Source organism: Coccinella septempunctata, chromosome 5 (assembly GCF_907165205.1).
Source record: "Coccinella septempunctata chromosome 5, icCocSept1.1, whole genome shotgun sequence".
NCBI lineage: Eukaryota > Metazoa > Arthropoda > Insecta > Coleoptera > Coccinellidae > Coccinella > Coccinella septempunctata.
This window is the reverse complement of record NC_058193.1, coordinates 12,088,512-12,110,545: the sequence shown is the minus strand read 5'-3', so window position 1 is coordinate 12,110,545 and position 22,034 is coordinate 12,088,512.

Below are 22,034 nucleotides of genomic sequence, written 5' to 3'. Positions count from 1 at the left end.
TGCATCTCAATTCGAAAACTATGTGCAGTTTCAAGATTTGAGTCGAATTGGTTCAACAGTTTTTGAGGAATTGAAATGATATTTTGTCGAATCGACTTCTGAAATCTCCATTCCTATTAAAACTATCGATCTGAAATTCAACATGTGCATCTCATTTCGAAAACTATGTGCAGTTTCAAGATTTGGTTCGAATTGATCCAACAGTTTTCGAGGAATTGATATCACACTTTGCCGAACAGACCACTGAAATCTCAATTCCTATCTGCACTATCGAACTGAAATTCAACATGTGCATCTCAATTCGAAAACTATGTGCAGTTTCAAGATTTGGTTCGAATCGATCTAATAGTTCCTTAGGAATTGAAATGATATTTTGCCGAATCGACTACTGAAATCTCAATTCCTATCTGAACTACCGAACTGAAATTCAACATGTGCATCTCAATTCGAAAACTATGTGCAGTTTCAAGATTTAGTTCGAATCGATCAAATAGTTCCTTAGGAATTGAAATGATATTTTGCCGAATCGACTACTGAAATCTTCATTCCTATCAGAACTATCGATCTGAAATTCAACATGTGCATCTCACTTCGAAAACTATGTGCAGTTTCAAGATTTGGGTCGAATTGGTTCAACAGTTTTTGAGGAATTGATATCACACTTTGCCGAATAGACCACTGAAATCTCAATTCCTATCTGCACTATCGAACTGAAATTCAACATGTGCATCTCAATTCGAAAACTATGTGCAGTTTCAAGATTTGGTTCGAATCGATCCAAAAGTTCCTTAGGAATTGAAATGATATTTTGTCGAATCGACTTCTGAAATCTCCATTCCTATCAGAACTATCGATCTGAAATTCAACATGTGCATCTCAATTCGAAAACTATGTGCAGTTTCAAGATTTGGGTCGAATTGGTTCAACAGTTTTTGAGGAATTGATATCACACTTTGCCGAATAGACCACTGAAATCTCAATTCCTATCTGCACTATCGAACTGAAATTCAACATGTGCATCTCAATTCGAAAACTGTGTAAAGTTTCAAGATTTGGTTCGAATTGATCCAATAATTTTCTAGGAATTAATATCACACTTTGCCGAATTGACCACTGAAATATCAATTCCTATCTGAACTATCGAACTGAAATTCAACATGTGCATTTCAATTCGAAAACTATGTGCTGTTTCAAGATTTGGTTCGAATTGATCCAAAAATTTTCGAGGAATTGATATCACACATTGCCGAATTGACCACTAAAATCTCAATTCCTATCTGAACTATCGAACTGAAATTCAACATGTGCATCTCAAACCGAAAACTGTGTACAGTTTCGAGATTTGGGTCGAATTGATCCAACAGTTTTCGAGGAATTGATATGACACTTTGCCGAATTGACCACTGAAATCACAATTCCTATCTGAAATATCGAACAAAAATTCAACATGTGCATCTCAAATCAAAAACTGTGTACAGTTTCGGGATTTGGGTCGAATTGATCCAATAGTTCCTTAGGAATTGAAATGATATTTTGTCGAATCGACCACTGAAATCTCAATTCCTATCTGAACTGTCGAACTGAAATTCAACATGTGCATCTCAATTCGAAAACTATGTGCAGTTTCAAGATTTGGTTCGAATTGATCCAACAGTTTTCGAGGAATTGATATCACACTTTGCCGAATTGACCACTGAAATCTCAATTCATATCTGAATTATCGAACTGAAATTCAACATGTGCATCTCAAACCGAAAACTGTGTAAAGTTTCAAGATTTGGTTCGAATTCATCCAACAATTTTCGAGGAATTGATTTCACACTTTGCCGAATTGACCACTAAAATCTCAATTCATATCTGAATTATCGAACTGAAATTCAACATGTGCATCTCAAACCGAAAACTATGTGCAGTTTCAAGATTTGGTTCGAATTGATCCAACAGTTTTCGAGGAATTGATATGACACTTTGCCGAATTGACCACTGAAATCACAATTCCTATCTGAAATATCGAACAAAAATTCAACATGTGCATCTCGAATCAAAAACTGTGTACAGTTTCGGGATTTGGGTCCAATTGATTCAATAGTTCCTTAGGAATTGAAATGATATTTTGTCGAATCGACCATTGAAGTCTCAATTCCTATCTGCACTATCGAACTGAAATTCAACATGTGCATCTCAATTCGAAAACTATGTGCAGTTTCAAGATTTGGTTCGAATTGATCCAACAGTTTTCGAGGAATTGATATCACACTTTGCCGAATTGACCACTGAAATATCAATTCCTATCTGAACTATCGAACTGAAATTCAACAGGTGCATCTCAATTCGAAAACTATGTGCAGTTTCAAGATTTGGTTCGAATTGATCCAATAGTTCCTTAGGAATTGAAATAATATTTTGTCGAATCGACTACTGAAATCTCAATTCCTATCTGAACTATCGAACTGAAATTCAACATGTGCATCTCAATTCGAAAACTGTGTAAAGTTTCAAGATTTGGTTCGAATTGATCCAATAATTTTCGAGGAATTAATATCACACTTTGCCGAATTGACCACTGAAATATCAATTCCTATCTGAACTATCGAACTGAAATTCAACATGTGCATTTCAATTCGAAAACTATGTGCTGTTTCAAGATTTGGTTCGAATTGATCCAACAGTTTTCAAGGAATTTATATCACACTTTGCCGAATTGACCACTGAAATCTCAATTCCTATCAGAACTATCGATCTGAAATTCAACATGTGCATCTCAATTCGAAAACTATGTGCAGTTTCAAGATTTGAGTCGAATTGGTTCAACAGTTTTTGAGGAATTGATATGACACTTTGCCGAATTGACCACTGAAATCACAATTCCTATCTGAAATATCGAACAAAAATTCAACATGTGCATCTCGAATCAAAAACTGTGTACAGTTTCGGGATTTGGGTCCAATTGATTCAATAGTTCCTTAGGAATTGAAATGATATTTTGTCGAATCGACCATTGAAGTCTCAATTCCTATCTGCACTATCGAACTGAAATTCAACATGTGCATCTCAATTCGAAAACTATGTGCAGTTTCAAGATTTGGTTCGAATTGATCCAACAGTTTTCGAGGAATTGATATCACACTTTGCCGAATTGACCACTGAAATATCAATTCCTATCTGAACTATCGAACTGAAATTCAACAGGTGCATCTCAATTCGAAAACTATGTGCAGTTTCAAGATTTGGTTCGAATTGATCCAATAGTTCCTTAGGAATTGAAATAATATTTTGTCGAATCGACTACTGAAATCTCAATTCCTATCTGAACTATCGAACTGAAATTCAACATGTGCATCTCAATTCGAAAACTGTGTAAAGTTTCAAGATTTGGTTCGAATTGATCCAATAATTTTCGAGGAATTAATATCACACTTTGCCGAATTGACCACTGAAATATCAATTCCTATCTGAACTATCGAACTGAAATTCAACATGTGCATTTCAATTCGAAAACTATGTGCTGTTTCAAGATTTGGTTCGAATTGATCCAACAGTTTTCAAGGAATTTATATCACACTTTGCCGAATTGACCACTGAAATCTCAATTCCTATCAGAACTATCGATCTGAAATTCAACATGTGCATCTCAATTCGAAAACTATGTGCAGTTTCAAGATTTGAGTCGAATTGGTTCAACAGTTTTTGAGGAATTGAAATGATATTTTGTCGAATCGACTTCTGAAATCTCCATTCCTATTAAAACTATCGATCTGAAATTCAACATGTGCATCTCATTTCGAAAACTATGTGCAGTTTCAAGATTTGGTTCGAATTGATCCAACAGTTTTCGAGGAATTGATATCACACTTTGCCGAACAGACCACTGAAATCTCAATTCCTATCTGCACTATCGAACTGAAATTCAACATGTGCATCTCAATTCGAAAACTATGTGCAGTTTCAAGATTTGGTTCGAATCGATCTAATAGTTCCTTAGGAATTGAAATGATATTTTGCCGAATCGACTACTGAAATCTCAATTCCTATCTGAACTACCGAACTGAAATTCAACATGTGCATCTCAATTCGAAAACTATGTGCAGTTTCAAGATTTGGTTCGAATCGATCAAATAGTTCCTTAGGAATTGAAATGATATTTTGCCGAATCGACTACTGAAATCTTCATTCCTATCAGAACTATCGATCTGAAATTCAACATGTGCATCTCAATTCGAAAACTATGTGCAGTTTCAAGATTTGGGTCGAATTGGTTCAACAGTTTTTGAGGAATTGATATCACACTTTGCCGAATAGACCACTGAAATCTCAATTCCTATCTGCACTATCGAACTGAAATTCAACATGTGCATCTCAATTCGAAAACTATGTGCAGTTTCAAGATTTGGTTCGAATCGATCCAATAGATCCTTAGGAATTGAAATGATATTTTGTCGAATCGACTTCTGAAATCTCCATTCCTATCAGAACTATCGATCTGAAATTCAACATGTGCATCTCAATTCGAAAACTATGTGCAGTTTCAAGATTTGGGTCGAATTGGTTCAACAGTTTTTGAGGAATTGATATCACACTTTGCCGAATAGACCACTGAAATCTCAATTCCTATCTGCACTATCGAACTGAAATTCAACATGTGCATCTCAATTCGAAAACTATGTGCAGTTTCAAGATTTGGTTCGAATCGATCCAATAGTTCCTTAGGAATTGAAATGATATTTTGTCGAATCGACTTCTGAAATCTCCATTCCTATTAAAACTATCGATCTGAAATTCAACATGTGCATCTCATTTCGAAAACTATGTGCAGTTTCAAGATTTGGTTCGAATTGATCCAACAGTTTTCGAGGAATTGATATCACACTTTGCCGAATTGACCACTGAAATCTCAATTCCTATCTGAACTATAGAACTGAAATTCAACATGTGCATCTCATTTCGAAAACTATGTGCAGTTTCAAGATTTGGTTCGAATTGATCCAACAGTTTTCGAGGAATCGATATCACACTTTGCCGAATAGACCACTGAAATCTCAATTCCTATCTGCACTATCGAACTGAAATTCAACAGGTGCATCTCAATTCGAAAACTATGTGCAGTTTCAAGATTTGGTTCGAATCGATCCAATAGTTCCTTAGGAATTGAAATGATATTTTGCCGAATCGACTACTGAAATCTTCATTCCTATCAGAACTATCGATCTGAAATTCAACATGTGCATCTCAATTCGAAAACTATGTGCAGTTTCAAGATTTGGGTCGAATTGATTCAACAGTTTTTGAGGAATTGATATCACACTTTGCCGAATAGACAACTGAAATCTCAATTCCTATCAGAACTATCGAACTGAAATTCAACATATGCATCTCATTTCGAAAACTATGTGCAGTTTCAAGATTTGGTTCGAATTGATCCAACAGTTTTCAAGGAATTGATATCAAACTTTGCCGAATTGACCACTGAAATCTCAATTCCTATCAGAACTATCGATCTGAAATTCAACATGTGCATCTCAATTCGAAAACTATGTGCAGTTTCAAGATTTGAGTCGAATTGGTTCAACAGTTTTTGAGATATTGAAATGATATTTTGTCGAATCGACTTCTGAAATCTCCATTCCTATTAAAACTATCGATCTGAAATTCAACATGTGCATCTCATTTCGAAAACTATGTGCAGTTTCAAGATTTGGTTCGAATTGATCCAACAGTTTTCGAGGAATTGATATCACACTTTGCCGAACAGACCACTGAAATCTCAATTCCTATCTGCACTATCGAACTGAAATTCAACATGTGCATCTCAATTCGAAAACTATGTGCAGTTTCAAGATTTGGTTCGAATCGATCTAATAGTTCCTTAGGAATTGAAATGATATTTTGCCGAATCGACTACTGAAATCTCAATTCCTATCTGAACTATCGAACTGAAATTCAACATGTGCATCTCAATTCGAAAACTATGTGCAGTTTCAAGATTTGGTTCGAATCGATCAAATAATTCCTTAGGAATTGAAATGATATTTTGCCGAATCGACTACTGAAATCTTCATTCCTATCAGAACTATCGATCTGAAATTCAACATGTGCATCTCAATTCGAAAACTATGTGCAGTTTCAAGATTTGGGTCGAATTGGTTCAACAGTTTTTGAGGAATTGATATCACACTTTGCCGAATAGACCACTGAAATCTCAATTCCTATCTGCACTATCGAACTGAAATTCAACATGTGCATCTCAATTCGAAAACTATGTGCAGTTTCAAGATTTGGTTCGAATTGATCCAACAGTTTTCGAGGAATTGATATCACACTTTGCCGAATTGACCACTGAAATATCAATTCCTATCTGAACTATCGAACTGAAATTCAACAGGTGCATCTCAATTCGAAAACTATGTGCAGTTTCAAGATTTGGTTCGAATTGATCCAATAGTTCCTTAGGAATTGAAATAATATTTTGTCGAATCGACTACTGAAATCTCAATTCCTATCTGAACTATCGAACTAAAATTCAACTGGTGCATCTCAATTCGAAAACTATGTGCAGTTTCAAGATTAGGTTCGAATCGATCCAATAGTTCCTTAGGAATTGAAATGATATTTTGCCGAATCGACTTCTGAAATCTCCATTCCTATTAGAACTATCGATCTGAAATTCAACATGTGCATCTCAATTCGAAAACTATGTGCAGTTTCAAGATTTGGTTCGAATCGATCAAATAGTTCCTTAGGAATTGAAATGATATTTTGCCGAATCGACTACTGAAATCTTCATTCCTATCAGAACTATCGATCTGAAATTCAACATGTGCATCTCAATTCGAAAACTATGTGCAGTTTCAAGATTTGGGTCGAATTGGTTCAACAGTTTTTGAGGAATTGATATCACACTTTGCCGAATAGACCACTGAAATCTCAATTCCTATCTGCACTATCGAACTGAAATTCAACATGTGCATCTCAATTAGAAAACTATGTGCAGTTTCAAGATTTGGTTCGAATCGATCCAATAGATCCTTAGGAATTGAAATGATATTTTGTCGAATCGACTTCTGAAATCTCCATTCCTATCAGAACTATCGATCTGAAATTCAACATGTGCATCTCAATTCGAAAACTATGTGCAGTTTCAAGATTTGGGTCGAATTGGTTCAACAGTTTTTGAGGAATTGATATCACACTTTGCCGAATAGACCACTGAAATCTCAATTCCTATCTGCACTATCGAACTGAAATTCAACATGTGCATCTCAATTCGAAAACTATGTGCAGTTTCAAGATTTGGTTCGAATCGATCCAATAGTTCCTTAGGAATTGAAATGATATTTTGTCGAATCGACTTCTGAAATCTCCATTCCTATTAAAACTATCGATCTGAAATTCAACATGTGCATCTCATTTCGAAAACTATGTGCAGTTTCAAGATTTGGTTCGAATTGATCCAACAGTTTTCGAGGAATTGATATCACACTTTGCCGAATTGACCACTGAAATCTCAATTCCTATCTGAACTATAGAACTGAAATTCAACATGTGCATCTCATTTCGAAAACTATGTGCAGTTTCAAGATTTGGTTCGAATTGATCCAACAGTTTTCGAGGAATCGATATCACACTTTGCCGAATAGACCACTGAAATCTCAATTCCTATCTGCACTATCGAACTGAAATTCAACAGGTGCATCTCAATTCGAAAACTATGTGCAGTTTCAAGATTTGGTTCGAATCGATCCAATAGTTCCTTAGGAATTGAAATGATATTTTGCCGAATCGACTACTGAAATCTTCATTCCTATCAGAACTATCGATCTGAAATTCAACATGTGCATCTCAATTCGAAAACTATGTGCAGTTTCAAGATTTGGGTCGAATTGATTCAACAGTTTTTGAGGAATTGATATCACACTTTGCCGAATAGACAACTGAAATCTCAATTCCTATCAGAACTATCGAACTGAAATTCAACATATGCATCTCATTTCGAAAACTATGTGCAGTTTCAAGATTTGGTTCGAATTGATCCAACAGTTTTCAAGGAATTGATATCAAACTTTGCCGAATTGACCACTGAAATCTCAATTCCTATCAGAACTATCGATCTGAAATTCAACATGTGCATCTCAATTCGAAAACTATGTGCAGTTTCAAGATTTGAGTCGAATTGGTTCAACAGTTTTTGAGATATTGAAATGATATTTTGTCGAATCGACTTCTGAAATCTCCATTCCTATTAAAACTATCGATCTGAAATTCAACATGTGCATCTCATTTCGAAAACTATGTGCAGTTTCAAGATTTGGTTCGAATTGATCCAACAGTTTTCGAGGAATTGATATCACACTTTGCCGAACAGACTACTGAAATCTCAATTCCTATCTGCACTATCGAACTGAAATTCAACATGTGCATCTCAATTCGAAAACTATGTGCAGTTTCAAGATTTGGTTCGAATCGATCTAATAGTTCCTTAGGAATTGAAATGATATTTTGCCGAATCGACTACTGAAATCTCAATTCCTATCTGAACTATCGAACTGAAATTCAACATGTGCATCTCAATTCGAAAACTATGTGCAGTTTCAAGATTTGGTTCGAATCGATCAAATAATTCCTTAGGAATTGAAATGATATTTTGCCGAATCGACTACTGAAATCTTCATTCCTATCAGAACTATCGATCTGAAATTCAACATGTGCATCTCAATTCGAAAACTATGTGCAGTTTCAAGATTTGGGTCGAATTGGTTCAACAGTTTTTGAGGAATTGATATCACACTTTGCCGAATAGACCACTGAAATCTCAATTCCTATCTGCACTATCGAACTGAAATTCAACATGTGCATCTCAATTCGAAAACTATGTGCAGTTTCAAGATTTGGTTCGAATCGATCCAATAGTTCCTTAGGAATTGAAATGATATTTTGTCGAATCGACTTCTGAAATCTCCATTCCTATTAGAACTATCGATCTGAAATTCAACATGTGCATCTCATTTCAAAAACTATGTGCAGTTTCAAGATTTGGTTCGAATTGATCCAACAGTTTTCGAGGAATTGATATCACACTTTGCCGAATTGACTACTGAAATCTCAATTCCTATCTGAACTATAGAACTGAAATTCAACATGTGCATCTCATTTCGAAAACTATGTGCAGTTTCAAGATTTGGTTCGAATTGATCCAACAGTTTTCGAGGAATCTATATCACACTTTGCCGAATAGACCACTGAAATCTCAATTCCTATCTGCACTATCGAACTGAAATTCAACATGTGCATCTCAATTCGAAAACTATGTGCAGTTTCAAGATTTGGTTCGAATTGATCCAACAGTTTTCGAGAAATTGATATCACACTTTGCCGAATTGACCACTGAAATATCAATTCCTATCTGAACTATCGAACTGAAATTCAACAGGTGCATCTCAATTCGAAAACTATGTGCAGTTTCAAGATTTGGTTCGAATTGATCCAATAGTTCCTTAGGAATTGAAATAATATTTTGTCGAATCGACTACTGAAATCTCAATTCCTATCTGAACTATCGAACTGAAATTCAACATGTGCATCTCAATTCGAAAACTGTGTAAAGTTTCAAGATTTGGTTCGAATTGATCCAAAAATTTTCGAGGAATTAATATCACACTTTGCCGAATTGACCACTGAAATATCAATTCCTATCTGAACTATCGAACTGAAATTCAACATGTGCATTTCAATTCGAAAACTATGTGCTGTTTCAAGATTTGGTTCGAATTGATCCAACAGTTTTCAAGGAATTGATATCACACTTTGCCGAATTGACCACTGAAATCTCAATTCCTATCAGAACTATCGATCTGAAATTCAACATGTGCATCTCAATTCGAAAACTATGTGCAGTTTCAAGATTTGAGTCGAATTGGTTCAACAGTTTTTGAGGAATTGAAATGATATTTTGTCGAATCGACTTCTGAAATCTCCATTACTATTAAAACTATCGATCTGAAATTCAACATGTGCATCTCATTTCGAAAACTATGTGCAGTTTCAAGATTTGGTTCGAATTGATCCAACAGTTTTCGAGGAATTGATATCACACTTTGCCGAACAGACCACTGAAATCTCAATTCCTATCTGCACTATCGAACTGAAATTCAACATGTGCATCTCAATTCGAAAACTATGTGCAGTTTCAAGATTTGGTTCGAATCGATCTAATAGTTCCTTAGGAATTGAAATGATATTTTGCCGAATCGACTACTGAAATCTCAATTCCTATCTGAACTACCGAACTGAAATTCAACATGTGCATCTCAATTCGAAAACTATGTGCAGTTTCAAGATTTAGTTCGAATCGATCAAATAGTTCCTTAGGAATTGAAATGATATTTTGCCGAATCGACTACTGAAATCTTCATTCCTATCAGAACTATCGATCTGAAATTCAACATGTGCATCTCAATTCGAAAACTATGTGCAGTTTCAAGATTTGGGTCGAATTGGTTCAACAGTTTTTGAGGAATTGATATCACACTTTGCCGAATAGACCACTGAAATCTCAATTCCTATCTGCACTATCGAACTGAAATTCAACATGTGCATCTCAATTCGAAAACTATGTGCAGTTTCAAGATTTGGTTCGAATCGATCCAATAGTTCCTTAGGAATTGAAATGATATTTTGTCGAATCGACTTCTGAAATCTCCATTCCTATCAGAACTATCGATCTGAAATTCAACATGTGCATCTCAATTCGAAAACTATGTGCAGTTTCAAGATTTGGGTCGAATTGGTTCAACAGTTTTTGAGGAATTGATATCACACTTTGCCGAATAGACCACTGAAATCTCAATTCCTATCTGCACTATCGAACTGAAATTCAACATGTGCATCTCAATTCGAAAACTATGTGCAGTTTCAAGATTTGGTTCGAATCGATCCAATAGTTCCTTAGGAATTGAAATGATATTTTGTCGAATCGACTTCTGAAATCTCCATTCCTATTAAAACTATCGATCTGAAATTCAACATGTGCATCTCATTTCGAAAACTATGTGCAGTTTCAAGATTTGGTTCGAATTGATCCAACAGTTTTCGAGGAATTGATATCACACTTTGCCGAATTGACCACTGAAATCTCAATTCCTATCTGAACTATAGAACTGAAATTCAACATGTGCATCTCATTTCGAAAACTATGTGCAGTTTCAAGATTTGGTTCGAATTGATCCAACAGTTTTCGAGTAATCGATATCACACTTTGCCGAATAGACCACTGAAATCTCAATTCCTATCTGGCACTATCGAACTGAAATTCAACATGTGCATCTCAATTCGAAAACTATGTGCAGTTTCAAGATTTGGTTCGAATTGATCCAACAGTTTTCGAGGAATTGATATCACACTTTGCCGAATTGACCACTGAAATATCAATTCCTATCTGAACTATCGAACTGAAATTCAACATGTGCATCTCAATTCGAAAACTATGTGCAGTTTCAAGATTTGGTTCGAATTGATCCAATAGTTCCTTAGGAATTGAAATAATATTTTGTCGAATCGACTACTGAAATCTCAATTCCTATCTGCACTATCGAACTGAAATTCAACATGTGCATCTCAATTCGAAAACTGTGTAAAGTTTCAAGATTTGGTTCGAATTGATCCAATAATTTTCTAGGAATTAATATCACACTTTGCCGAATTGACCACTGAAATATCAATTCCTATCTGAACTATCGAACTGAAATTCAACATGTGCATTTCAATTCGAAAACTATGTGCTGTTTCAAGATTTGGTTCGAATTGATCCAACAATTTTCGAGGAATTGATATCACACATTGCCGAATTGACCACTAAAATCTCAATTCCTATCTGAACTATCGAACTGAAATTCAACATGTGCATCTCAAACCGAAAACTGTGTACAGTTTCGAGATTTGGGTCGAATTGATCCAACAGTTTTCGAGGAATTGATATGACACTTTGCCGAATTGACCACTGAAATCACAATTCCTATCTGAAATATCGAACAAAAATTCAACATGTGCATCTCAAATCAAAAACTGTGTACAGTTTCGGGATTTGGGTCGAATTGATCCAATAGTTCCTTAGGAATTGAAATGATATTTTGTCGAATCGACCACTGAAATCTCAATTCCTATCTGAACTGTCGAACTGACATTCAACATGTGCATCTCAATTCGAAAACTATGTGCAGTTTCAAGATTTGGTTCGAATTGATCCAACAGTTTTCGAGGAATTGATATCACACTTTGCCGAATTGACCACTGAAATCTCAATTCATATCTGAATTATCGAACTGAAATTCAACATGTGCATCTCAAACCGAAAACTGTGTAAAGTTTCAAGATTTGGTTCGAATACATCCAACAATTTTCGAGGAATTGATTTCACACTTTGCCGAATTGACCACTAAAATCTCAATTCATATCTGAATTATCGAACTGAAATTCACCATGTGCATCTCAAACCGAAAACTATGTGCAGTTTCAAGATTTGGTTCGAATTGATCCAACAGTTTTCGAGGAATTGATTTGACACTTTGCCGAATTGACCACTGAAATCACAATTCCTATCTGAAATATCGAACAAAAATTCAACATGTGCATCTCGAATCAAAATTTGTGTACAGTTTCGGGATGTGGGTCCAATTGATCCAATAGTTCCTTAGGAATTGAAATGATATTTTGTCGAATCGACCATTGAAGTCTCAATTCCTATCTGCACTGTCGAACTGAAATTCAACATGTGAATCTCAATTCGAAAACTATGTGCAGTTTCAAGATTTGGTTCGAATTGATCCAACAGTTTTCGAGGAATTGATATCACACTTTGCCGAATTGACCACTGAAATATCAATTCCTATCTGAACTATCGAACTGAAATTCAACAGGTGCATCTCAATTCGAAAACTATGTGCAGTTTCAAGATTTGGTTCGAATTGATCCAATAGTTCCTTAGGAATTGAAATAATATTTTGTCGAATCGACTACTGAAATCTCAATTCCTATCTGAACTATCGAACTAAAATTCAACTGGTGCATCTCAATTCGAAAACTATGTGCAGTTTCAAGATTAGGTTCGAATCGATCCAATAGTTCCTTAGGAATTGAAATGATATTTTGCCGAATCGACTTCTGAAATCTCCATTCCTATTAGAACTATCGATCTGAAATTCAACATGTGCATCTCATTTCGAAAACTATGTGCAGTTTCAAGATTTGGTACGAATTGATCCAACAGTTTTCGAGGAATTGATATCACACTTTGCCGAATAGACCACTGAAATCTCAATTCCTATCTGCACTATCGAACTGAAATTCAACATGTGCATCTCAATTAGAAAACTATGTGCAGTTTCAAGATTTGGTTCGAATTGATCCAACAGTTTTCGAGGAATTGATATCACACTTTGCCGAATAGACCACTGAAATCTCAATTCCTATCTGCACTATCGAACTGAAATTCAACATGTGCATCTCAATTAGAAAACTATGTGCAGTTTCAAGATTTGGTTCGAATTGATCCAACAGTTTTCGAGGAATTGATATCACACTTTGCCGAATTGACCACTGAAATCTCAATTCCTATCTGAACTATCGAACTGAAATTCAACATGTGCATCTCAATTCGAAAACTGTGTAAAGTTTCAAGATTTGGTTCGAATTGATCCAATAGTTCCTTAGGAATTGAAATGATATTTTGCCGAATCGACTACTGAAATCTTCATTCCTATCAGAACTATCGATCTGAAATTCAAGATGTGCATCTCAATTCGAAAACTATGTGCAGTTTCAAGATTTGGGTCGAATTGGTTCAACAGTTTTTGAGGAATTGATATCACACTTTGCCGAATAGACCACTGAAATCTCAATTCCTATCTGCACTATCGAACTGAAATTCAACATGTGCATCTCAATTCGAAAACTATGTGCAGTTTCAAGATTTGGTTCGAATTGATCCAACAGTTTTCGAGGAATTGATATCACACTTTGCCGAATTGACCACTGAAATATCAATTCCTATCTGAACTATCGAACTGAAATTCAACAGGTGCATCTCAATTCGAAAACTATGTGCAGTTTCAAGATTTGGTTCGAATCGATCCAATAGTTCCTTAGGAATTGAAATGATATTTTGCCGAATCGACTACTGAAATCTTCATTCCTATCAGAACTATCGATCTGAAATTCAACATGTGCATCTCAATTCGAAAACTATGTGCAGTTTCAAGATTTGGGTCGAATTGATTCAACAGTTTTTGAGGAATTGATATCACACTTTGCCGAATAGACAACTGAAATCTCAATTCCTATCAGAACTATCGAACTGAAATTCAACATATGCATCTCATTTCGAAAACTATGTGCAGTTTCAAGATTTGGTTCGAATTGATCCAACAGTTTTCAAGGAATTGATATCACACTTTGCCGAATTGACCACTGAAATCTCAATTCCTATCAGAACTATCGATCTGAAATTCAACATGTGCATCTCAATTCGAAAACTATGTGCAGTTTCAAGATTTGAGTCGAATTGGTTCAACAGTTTTTGAGGAATTGAAATGATATTTTGTCGAATCGACTTCTGAAATCTCCATTCCTATTAAAACTATCGATCTGAAATTCAACATGTGCATCTCATTTCGAAAACTATGTGCAGTTTCAAGATTTGGTTCGAATTGATCCAACAATTTTCGAGGAATTGATATCACACTTTGCCGAACAGACCACTGAAATCTCAATTCCTATCTGCACTATCGAACTGAAATTCAACATGTGCATCTCAATTCGAAAACTATGTGCAGTTTCAAGATTTGGTTCGAATCGATCTAATAGTTCCTTAGGAATTGAAATGATATTTTGCCGAATCGACTACTGAAATCTCAATTCCTATCTGAACTATCGAACTGAAATTCAACATGTGCATCTCAATTCGAAAACTATGTGCAGTTTCAAGATTTGGTTCGAATCGATCAAATAATTCCTTAGGAATTGAAATGATATTTTGCCGAATCGACTACTGAAATCTTCATTCCTATCAGAACTATCGATCTGAAATTCAACATGTGCATCTCAATTCGAAAACTATGTGCAGTTTCAAGATTTGGGTCGAATTGGTTCAACAGTTTTTGAGGAATTGATATCACACTTTGCCGAATAGACCACTGAAATCTCAATTCCTATCTGCACTATCGAACTGAAATTCAACATGTGCATCTCAATTCGAAAACTATGTGCAGTTTCAAGATTTGGTTCGAATTGATCCAACAGTTTTCGAGGAATTGATATCACACTTTGCCGAATTGACCACTGAAATATCAATTCCTATCTGAACTATCGAACTGAAATTCAACAGGTGCATCTCAATTCGAAAACTATGTGCAGTTTCAAGATTTGGGTCGAATTGGTTCAACAGTTTTTGAGGAATTGATATCACACTTTGCCGAATAGACCACTGAAATCTCAATTCCTATCTGCACTATCGAACTGAAATTCAACATTTGCATCTCAATTCGAAAACTATGTGCAGTTTCAAGATTTGGTTCGAAATGATCCAACAGTTTTCGAGGAATTGATATCACACTTTGCCGAATTGACCACTGAAATCTCAATTCCTATCTGAACTATCGAACTGAAATTCAACATGTGCATCTCAATTCGAAAACTATGTGCAGTTTCAAGATTTGGTTCGAATCGATCCAATAGTTCCTTAGGAATTGAAATGATATTTTGTCGAATCGACTTCTGAAATCTCCATTCCTATTAGAACTATCGATCTGAAATTCAACATGTGCATCTCATTTCAAAAACTATGTGCAGTTTCAAGATTTGGTTCGAATTGATCCAACAGTTTTCGAGGAATTGATATCACACTTTGCCGAATTGACTACTGAAATCTCAATTCCTATCTGAACTATAGAACTGAAATTCAACATGTGCATCTCATTTCGAAAACTATGTGCAGTTTCAAGATTTGGTTCGAATTGATCCAACAGTTTTCGAGGAATCGATATCACACTTTGCCGAATAGACCACTGAAATCTCAATTCCTATCTGCACTATCGAACTGGAATTCAACATGTGCATCTCAATTCGAAAACTATGTGCAGTTTCAAGATTTGGTTCGAATTGATCCAACAGTTTTCGAGAAATTGATATCACACTTTGCCGAATTGACCACTGAAATATCAATTCCTATCTGAACTATCGAACTGAAATTCAACAGGTGCATCTCAATTCGAAAACTATGTGCAGTTTCAAGATTTGGTTCGAATTGATCCAATAGTTCCTTAGGAATTGAAATAATATTTTGTCGAATCGACTACTGAAATCTCAATTCCTATCTGAACTATCGAACTGAAATTCAACATGTGCATCTCAATTCGAAAACTGTGTAAAGTTTCAAGATTTGGTTCGAATTGATCCAATAATTTTCGAGGAATTAATATCACACTTTGCCGAATTGACCACTGAAATATCAATTCCTATCTGAACTATCGAACTGAAATTCAACATGTGCATTTCAATTCGAAAACTATGTGCTGTTTCAAGATTTGGTTCGAATTGATCCAACAGTTTTCAAGGAATTGATATCACACTTTGCCGAATTGACCACTGAAATCTCAATTCCTATCAGAACTATCGATCTGAAATTCAACATGTGCATCTCAATTCGAAAACTATGTGCAGTTTCAAGATTTGAGTCGAATTGGTTCAACAGTTTTTGAGGAATTGAAATGATATTTTGTCGAATCGACTTCTGAAATCTCCATTACTATTAAAACTATCGATCTGAAATTCAACATGTGCATCTCATTTCGAAAACTATGTGCAGTTTCAAGATTTGGTTCGAATTGATCCAACAGTTTTCGAGGAATTGATATCACACTTTGCCGAACAGACCACTGAAATCTCAATTCCTATCTGCACTATCGAACTGAAATTCAACATGTGCATCTCAATTCGAAAACTATGTGCAGTTTCAAGATTTGGTTCGAATCGATCTAATAGTTCCTTAGGAATTGAAATGATATTTTGCCGAATCGACTACTGAAATCTCAATTCCTATCTGAACTACCGAACTGAAATTCAACATGTGCATCTCAATTCGAAAACTATGTGCAGTTTCAAGATTTAGTTCGAATCGATCAAATAGTTCCTTAGGAATTGAAATGATATTTTGCCGAATCGACTACTGAAATCTTCATTCCTATCAGAACTATCGATCTGAAATTCAACATGTGCATCTCAATTCGAAAACTATGTGCAGTTTCAAGATTTGGGTCGAATTGGTTCAACAGTTTTTGAGGAATTGATATCACACTTTGCCGAATAGACCACTGAAATCTCAATTCCCATCTGCACTATCGAACTGAAATTCAACATGTGCATCTCAATTCGAAAACTATGTGCAGTTTCAAGATTTGGTTCGAATCGATCCAATAGTTCCTTAGGAATTGAAATGATATTTTGTCGAATCGACTTCTGAAATCTCCATTCCTATCAGAACTATCGATCTGAAATTCAACATGTGCATCTCAATTCGAAAACTATGTGCAGTTTCAAGATTTGGGTCGAATTGGTTCAACAGTTTTTGAGGAATTGATATCACACTTTGCCGAATAGACCACTGAAATCTCAATTCCTATCTGCACTATCGAACTGAAATTCAACATGTGCATCTCAATTCGAAAACTATGTGCAGTTTCAAGATTTGGTTCGAATCGATCCAATAGTTCCTTAGGAATTGAAATGATATTTTGTCGAATCGACTTCTGAAATCTCCATTCCTATTAAAACTATCGATCTGAAATTCAACATGTGCATCTCATTTCGAAAACTATGTGCAGTTTCAAGATTTGGTTCGAATTGATCCAACAGTTTTCGAGGAATTGATATCACACTTTGCCGAATTGACCACTGAAATCTCAATTCCTATCTGAACTATCGAACTGAAATTCAACATGTGCATCTCATTTCGAAAACTATGTGCAGTTTCAAGATTTGGTTCGAATTGATCCAACAGTTTTCGAGTAATCGATATCACACTTTGCCGAATAGACCACTGAAATCTCAATTCCTATCTGGCACTATCGAACTGAAATTCAACATGTGCATCTCAATTCGAAAACTATGTGCAGTTTCAAGATTTGGTTCGAATTGATCCAACAGTTTTCGAGGAATTGATATCACACTTTGCCGAATTGACCACTGAAATATCAATTCCTATCTGAACTATCGAACTGAAATTCAACAGGTGCATCTCAATTCGAAAACTATGTGCAGTTTCAAGATTTGGTTCGAATTGATCCAATAGTTCCTTAGGAATTGAAATAATATTTTGTCGAATCGACTACTGAAATCTCAATTCCTATCTGAACTATCGAACTGAAATTCAACATGTGCATCTCAATTCGAAAACTGTGTAAAGTTTCAAGATTTGGTTCGAATTGATCCAATAATTTTCTAGGAATTAATATCACACTTTGCCGAATTGACCACTGAAATATCAATTCCTATCTGAACTATCGAACTGAAATTCAACATGTGCATTTCAATTCGAAAACTATGTGCTGTTTCAAGATTTGGTTCGAATTGATCCAACAATTTTCGAGGAATTGATATCACACATTGCCGAATTGACCACTAAAATCTCAATTCCTATTTGAACTATCGAACTGAAATTCAACATGTGCATCTCAAACCGAAAACTGTGTACAGTTTCGAGATTTGGGTCGAATTGATCCAACAGTTTTCGAGGAATTGATATGACACTTTGCCGAATTGACCACTGAAATCACAATTCCTATCTGAAATATCGAACAAAAATTCAACATGTGCATCTCAAATCAAAAACTGTGTACAGTTTCGGGATTTGGGTCGAATTGATCCAATAGTTCCTTAGGAATTGAAATGATATTTTGTCGAATCGACCACTGAAATCTCAATTCCTATCTGAACTGTCGAACTGACATTCAACATGTGCATCTCAATTCGAAAACTATGTGCAGTTTCAAGATTTGGTTCGAATTGATCCAACAGTTTTCGAGGAATTGATATCACACTTTGCCGAATTGACCACTGAAATCTCAATTCATATCTGAATTATCGAACTGAAATTCAACATGTGCATCTCAAACCGAAAACTGTGTAAAGTTTCAAGATTTGGTTCGAATTCATCCAACAATTTTCGAGGAATTGATTTCACACTTTGCCGAATTGACCACTAAAATCTCAATTCATATCTGAATTATCGAACTGAAATTCAACATGTGCATCTCAAACCGAAAACTATGTGCAGTTTCAAGATTTGGTTCGAATTGATCCAACAGTTTTCGAGGAATTGATATGACACTTTGCCGAATTGACCACTGAAATCACAATTCCTATCTGAAATATCGAACAAAAATTCAACATGTGCATCTCGAATCAAAAACTGTGTACAGTTTCGGGATGTGGGTCCAATTGATCCAATAGTTCCTTAGGAATTGAAATGATATTTTGTCGAATCGACCATTGAAGTCTCAATTCCTATCTGCACTGTCGAACTGAAATTCAACATGTGAATCTCAATTCGAAAACTATGTGCAGTTTCAAGATTTGGTTCGAATTGATCCAACAGTTTTCGAGGAATTGATATCACACTTTGCCGAATTGACCACTGAAATATCAATTCCTATCTGAACTATCGAACTGAAATTCAACAGGTGCATCTCAATTCGAAAACTATGTGCAGTTTCAAGATTTGGTTCGAATTGATCCAATAGTTCCTTAGGAATTGAAATAATATTTTGTCGAATCGACTACTGAAATCTCAATTCCTATCTGAACTATCGAACTGAAATTCAACATGTGCATCTCAATTCGAAAACTGTGTAAAGTTTCAAGATTTGGTTCGAATTGATCCAATAGTTCCTTAGGAATTGAAATGATATTTTGCCGAATCGACTACTGAAATCTTCATTCCTATCAGAACTATCGATCTGAAATTCAAGATGTGCATCTCAATTCGAAAACTATGTGCAGTTTCAAGATTTGGGTCGAATTGGTTCAACAGTTTTTGAGGAATTGATATCACACTTTGCCGAATAGACCACTGAAATCTCAATTCCTATCTGCACTATCGAACTGAAATTCAACATGTGCATCTCAATTCGAAAACTATGTGCAGTTTCAAGATTTGGTTCGAATTGATCCAACAGTTTTCGAGGAATTGATATCACACTTTGCCGAATTGACCACTGAAATATCAATTCCTATCTGAACTATCGAACTGAAATTCAACAGGTGCATCTCAATTCGAAAACTATGTGCAGTTTCAAGATTTGGTTCGAATCGATCCAATAGTTCCTTAGGAATTGAAATGATATTTTGCCGAATCGACTACTGAAATCTTCATTCCTATCAGAACTATCGATCTGAAATTCAACATGTGCATCTCAATTCGAAAACTATGTGCAGTTTCAAGATTTGGGTCGAATTGATTCAACAGTTTTTGAGGAATTGATATCACACTTTGCCGAATAGACAACTGAAATCTCAATTCCTATCAGAACTATCGAACTGAAATTCAACATATGCATCTCATTTCGAAAACTATGTGCAGTTTCAAGATTTGGTTCGAATTGATCCAACAGATTTCAAGGAATTGATATCACACTTTGCCGAATTGACCACTGAAATCTCAATTCCTATCAGAACTATCGATCTGAAATTCAACATGTGCATCTCAATTCGAAAACTATGTGCAGTTTCAAGATTTGAGTCGAATTGGTTCAACAGTTTTTGAGGAATTGAAATGATATTTTGTCGAATCGACTTCTGAAATCTCCATTCCTATTAAAACTATCGATCTGAAATTCAACATGTGCATCTCATTTCGAAAACTATGTGCAGTTTCAAGATTTGGTTCGAATTGATCCAACAGTTTTCGAGGAATTGATATCACACTTTGCCGAACAGACCACTGAAATCTCAATTCCTATCTGCACTATCGAACTGAAATTCAACATGTGCATCTCAATTCGAAAACTATGTGCAGTTTCAAGATTTGGTTCGAATCGATCTAATAGTTCCTTAGGAATTGAAATGATATTTTGCCGAATCGACTACTGAAATCTCAATTCCTATCTGAACTATCGAACTGAAATTCAACATGTGCATCTCAATTCGAAAACTATGTGCAGTTTCAAGATTTGGTTCGAATCGATCAAATAATTCCTTAGGAATTGAAATGATATTTTGCCGAATCGACTACTGAAATCTTCATTCCTATCAGAACTATCGATCTGAAATTCAACATGTGCATCTCAATTCGAAAACTATGTGCAGTTTCAAGATTTGGGTCGAATTGGTTCAACAGTTTTTGAGGAATTGATATCACACTTTGCCGAATAGACCACTGAAATCTCAATTCCTATCTGCACTATCGAACTGAAATTCAACATGTGCATCTCAATTCGAAAACTATGTGCAGTTTCAAGATTTGGTTCGAATTGATCCAACAGTTTTCGAGGAATTGATATCACACTTTGCCGAATTGACCACTGAAATATCAATTCCTATCTGAACTATCGAACTGAAATTCAACAGGTGCATCTCAATTCGAAAACTATGTGCAGTTTCAAGATTTGGGTCGAATTGGTTCAACAGTTTTTGAGGAATTGATATCACACTTTGCCGAATAGACCACTGAAATCTCAATTCCTATCTGCACTATCGAACTGAAATTCAACATTTGCATCTCAATTCGAAAACTATGTGCAGTTTCAAGATTTGGTTCGAAATGATCCAACAGTTTTCGAGGAATTGATATCACACTTTGCCGAATTGACCACTGAAATCTCAATTCCTATCTGAACTATCGAACTGAAATTCAACATGTGCATCTCAATTCGAAAACTATGTGCAGTTTCAAGATTTGGTTCGAATCGATCCAATAGTTCCTTAGGAATTGAAATGATATTTTGTCGAATCGACTTCTGAAATCTCCATTCCTATTAGAACTATCGATCTGAAAT